The sequence below is a fragment of the Schistocerca piceifrons genome, chromosome 8 (genome assembly GCF_021461385.2).
Source record: "Schistocerca piceifrons isolate TAMUIC-IGC-003096 chromosome 8, iqSchPice1.1, whole genome shotgun sequence".
Taxonomy (NCBI): Eukaryota; Metazoa; Arthropoda; class Insecta; order Orthoptera; family Acrididae; genus Schistocerca; species Schistocerca piceifrons.
The window spans coordinates 318,036,279-318,041,527 of record NC_060145.1 but is presented as its reverse complement, the minus strand read 5'-3'; the positions used below and the strand labels follow the sequence as shown (position 1 = coordinate 318,041,527).

Sequence of the window (5,249 nt, the reverse complement as noted above, 5' to 3'; positions counted from 1 at the left end):
GCAGCATTCGCGCCCGGGCCTCCTTCTTACTAGACAGGTGCCCTGTCTCAGGAACATCGGCTGTATGTGAGTAATATATCACCTATGCCTGAGGCACGGGCAAGATTAACCCCATTTCGCTCATCGCTAAAGTGCTATTTGCAATACTGCGTTTAGAACGTGAATAGCAATGACCTGGGACACGAACTGGAATTTGGAATGCGAGCATAGTAGCGTAGTCCGCGCAAGTATGGTAGTCAGAGTGCAAGGGCGACGCAACGGGTAGTGCGTCCACCTCGTCATCATGATTCCCAAGTTCGGAACATAGCGCTAGTATAAATTTTAATTCATTACTTTAGCCTATATGATTATCGTAGATAAAGGTGAGACTCAATATATCTCAGGAACATCACCTGTACATGATTAGCAAAAAGAGAGGTTTGGTGATGAAAACTTTATTTCACCACCTCCTCCCAAACTCTCGGCCAAATATTCGTAGTAAATAATTTTATCCACCACTTGGAGCTGAATCGGCTTACCTCCGAGTCGAGCGTCAGTGCACAGAGGCTTGTTGGCGACCTCGGCTAAGGTGTCATTTCTCGCTCCTGCGCAATACACATTTCCGGCATCTTAACAAAATGTGTTGTTGACCGATGCAGACAGCTGCAACAGCTGGCCTCACGCGATATTTGCAGCTCTCTTCCACTTCGCGGAGCACGCAGCCGTCGCCAGCGCATGATGTATATAAGGGACGAGGATACGCCAGAGCTGCATCAGTCGTCATGGCAGCCTCCACCAAGTCTCTCCTGCTCCTCTGTCTGGCTCTCGTGGTAAGTGACTGCGCTTCGATCTTCTCTTCACATAGTGGATTCCATATGACTCGGTACTGCACCAACACTTATCAAGGTGTGGTCATTTGGTGTGTCTCAAATGAAATCTGGGACTGAATTGAGACTTTCTTGGTAGTGAAGACGCAACGCGAGAGCTTGGATCTATAGTCGTCGACAGGTGAGAAAATAACATCCACAGCGAAATATTTTGGGATGGGATCCTTGCTGTTCATATTCCACGTTAACGACATAGTAGGCAGTGCCAATATAATACAGCCGAGATTACTCCTCGGCATATCTCTAAGTTAACGACATGGTAGGCAGTGCCAATATAATACAGCCGAGATTACTCCTCGGCATATCTCTAAAGTGCCAGATTCCTCTTCTTCTAACCTCACAGCAGTATATTGATCCCACACAGGTTAATTATTTATAATCTATCCCACACCTCAGTGACCTCGTAATGCTGTACTCTGTCAAAGGCCTTCTGATAATGAAACAGAAATAGCCGTCACAATTCATGTTTACACCTCCGGAATAAGATCTGAATGCAGAACAAACCTCTTGCGTACCGGCAGTATTTCTGAAGCCAAGCTGTGTAGGTGCAATTCCTTCTTCACAAACTTTTTAGATTCTTTTGTGAATAATTTTTAGAATTATTTTCAGGAGTTGCCTTATCAGACTTATTGTTTTGAAATCATTGTATTTTAGCTCCTCGTTTCTTAGCAACTCTACAAACTCTCATTGAAGCCATTATTCGCGAATGTCTAGAACATGCATGTCCGTCATATCTAGATTTATGTACTGCTATTTTGCACTGATCCGAAAGGTAATCTTTGCAGCTCTATGATTTAGAGATAGGAGATTAAACACTAAAGGCTATGCTGGATCGTAACGAATTTCCAGCAAAATCAGGGTTCACTAATATCGAAGAATATGCTGTTTATGAAGCTTAATATGAAACTGTCTGTAGACATCCTAAAACGGCGATGGTGGACGCTTTCTAACATTTTTGGGTACAGGAAATCTACATAACATACTCCCGCAGTCTAGCCAGCGTCAAACGTAGGTTTTACAAAAAAATAAAAGGCATTACATGTCTTCACCTTTTTCCACCAAATAGGATATATCGGAATGTTTGGAGCATGAAAGGTTCTCGCTGTAAGATATTTTACGTACGATAAACAAATAAGCTGCTCGTCCAGTTTAAGGTCAGCAGTATTACTGTTTGTTTAAAGCTCAGAACGGCACCCGTCATTTGTAATTTTGACATATATTTTCACATATTTTCAAATAATACACATACTTTCCTCAGGGGAGATTGTAAAACATGCGGCTTCCGTCTACACATTAGACTTCCTCAACGCCATTTGTATTTCATGTACGGTAATAGAAATATTTTTCCCATAACAGACGAGAAGCGAATACCAACTGCGAATGGTTTGATATGTACAGGTTGCCTGACCAACGTGTCCTGTAGGAGATGGCATTAGTCAAATCTTGAAAAAGAACTTTTAAAAACATATCTCTGGAAGCCAATAATGGTTGAGATACGGGTCTCATTAAGGTCATCTGTATGATGACACAATAGCAACTGCTCACTGTGATTACCACTCGTTGTGATACATCCCTCATCCCTCTTTCTCAAAGACTCACCAACTCGTGTCAACACAGCTCGCTGCCATCATTTTTTGCTACAAGTACCTCACACACTCCAGTTAGGTATGTACCACTGTATACCATGGAACAATCTTTTGCATTTAGGTATCTGGATAGACAGAAATCTAAGTGATTAAGCACATGTTACTGGGGCTGCTCGACCAATCTATCTCTCACGCAACGTTTGTGTTAGTTGCTGTCGTACTACAGACAATCGGGAGTTGACCTCTCTTCCGTCTTTCTGCGAGAGTGACATTCTCCAGTACTGCGGGAAATTTTCCGTTCGACATCTGTTCAACGCACCGTGTAATTCTTTCTCACTTTTACTAATATTACAAACATCATTACTGAATCTCATCACTGATATGCTTTGACCTTGAATTTTAATCCCATTCTTGAACATTCCTTTTGTTTTTCCGTTTATAGGTTGAACAGTAAGGGTAAAAGTCTAGATCTCTGTCTTAAAACCTTTAAAACACGACACTGCCTTCTTGATCTACCATTATTATTTTTACTCTTTTATTGTTGTACAAATTATTGTTTTTTTCCTGACTTATATCTATTGTCCTGACAATGTCGAATGTCTTGCACCTTTGCACATTTTCGAACGCCTTTTCTAGGTCGATAAAGCATAGCACTATGTCTAGATTTTTCTTAAAACATGGTGACTGAAAAATGAGTTGCTGGTCGCGTCTGTTTCAAAAGCAGCTTGTCACTCGGTCTGCAGGTCGTGGCCACGATGGCGCAGGAACCTGCAGACGTACCAGCTGTCCCTAGCGGAGATGCCGCCAGCAACCAGGAGCCGGTACAGCCGGTGGTGGGCGACGGAGCTGCTGGGGACCAGGCGCTGCAAGACCGCTGGCGGCCGTCCATTTCCTTCCATACCGGCTGAGCGGACTGCTGGCACATTCCAGACATAGGAAGCTCTACTTTGTTATAAACCTTTCTTTTTTTGCGAATTAGACATTTAAAATACTTCTCCTGTTTATATATCAAGAGCTATCTTTTCATTTTTCGAAACTGTAAACGAAAATGTATTACAAAGGAATAAATAAATTTTATCATTTAAAAAAGTACTATTGACTTCGTTTAGCTACTCAATGGTTTGCCGATTTAAGTGTTATCCAAAGAGGAAAATTCTATAATAATGTTTCAAATGGTTCAAATGGCTCTGAGCACTATGGGACTTAACTGCTGAGGTCATCAGTCTCCTAGAACTTAGAACTACTTAAACCTAACTAACCTAAGGACATCACACACATCCATGCCCGAGGCAGGATTCGAACCTGCGACCGTAGCGGTCGCGCGGTTCCAGACTGAAGCGCCTAGAACCGCTCGGCCACTCCGGCCGGCAGGAATAATGTTTCCTAAACAACTTTATTTATTTATTTATTGGTTTCTGTATGGTCTCTCAACGAGCAATGAAAAAGACTGTACATACCCTAAGCATTCACTGATGGAGATGGAAAATTATATAACTTCTGTTGGTATTATATTATTAAAAACATGATGTGACCTAAATATACGATCATAGACTCCATCTTCAAACACAATCTAATAAACTATAACCATTGTTAATGTCAATGTGAGATGGTATGTAGCTGACATAAAACTATGTCAAGGTATTATCGTCATATGTGACTATCTCATATTACCCTAACTGTGACAATAGATACATAAGCATTAAGATCTAAGAAACAGGCGCTATATATAGGGATCTGGCAATAGAACTGCATTACTTTAGACATTGCTCTATTCATGCTGCAATATTTGAGTGAAATTTTCAAGGAATTTTAATTTTCTAAATCAGTTTGTTCATTTAAAATGTACTTTGTGTGTAATGTGATGTTGAAGAAATTCTCGGTTTCTTCTAAGAAACTTGTGTAGATGCTTTTACTTAGATTAAATAGTAATTTCATGTTAGTCTCCATTTGGCCTATTTTGGGTCTGCGAAATTTCAAATATACACTTAAAGTTTATGAATTAAACTGGGGAAATTCTTCTTCAAATCTAGTGTTAAGTCTCCCGCCAGTTTGACCTTTGTAGAACTTCTTGCACGATTCACAATTAGTTTTATAAGGTCCTGCCATTTCAAATGTTGATCTCTTTTCTAAGTTGTTTTAATTCTAGTTCTAACACCGCTCTCAGTCTGGAAGGCTACTGGATCACTACTGTTTTTAAATATTTGAGTAATTTTTACAGAAATTGTGCCTGCATAAGTTATATGACATATATATTTTTTCTCTCTCTTTAACTTCTGTGACAGTAATCATTTTTTTTCATTTTCACTTTTGTTTTGAATATTCTGTCACTAGTTTGGTGTCATGGTGTCGAATCCATCGTTAACTGCCACATATCTTAGTGTGTCTAATTCTGTCACTGAAATCTTAAGTATAGTTTCTATCATCACATGGAAACAGGAACAATTATATTGATTCTGTCTTTGTCAACTTCAGTTGTAAATTTTAGGTTTGCGTGTATATTATTGAGGAATCTCTATAACTTTTGCATGACATCATCATTGCCATTAATCACATTTATCATTTCATTTACATATATTTCATAATATAATATTTTCTTATCATGTCTAAATAATTGTTCATTATTTTATTTCCTACAAAATCTATAAAACATCAGCTAAAGACAACAACTCATGGACAAAACAATTTGTTAATTTTGAAATAGTTATAAAAAGTACAATATCAAAACCATTTATCAGTTAAATAATCATACAAATGGGCATACTACTATATGATATTAAGTTCTTCCAAATTAATTAAA

At 39.1% G+C, this 5,249-nt stretch overlaps 1 long non-coding RNA gene across 1 annotated transcript; it reads left to right on the top strand.

Annotated features, from left to right (window-relative positions):
- Positions 1-695: 695 nt before the first annotated feature.
- LOC124711835 lies at positions 696-3,544 on the top strand. Its single transcript, XR_007005529.1, has 2 exons — positions 696-809; positions 3,196-3,544. It is a non-coding gene; the product is annotated as an uncharacterized LOC124711835 (long non-coding RNA).
- The last annotated feature ends 1,705 nt before the right edge of the window (positions 3,545-5,249 follow it).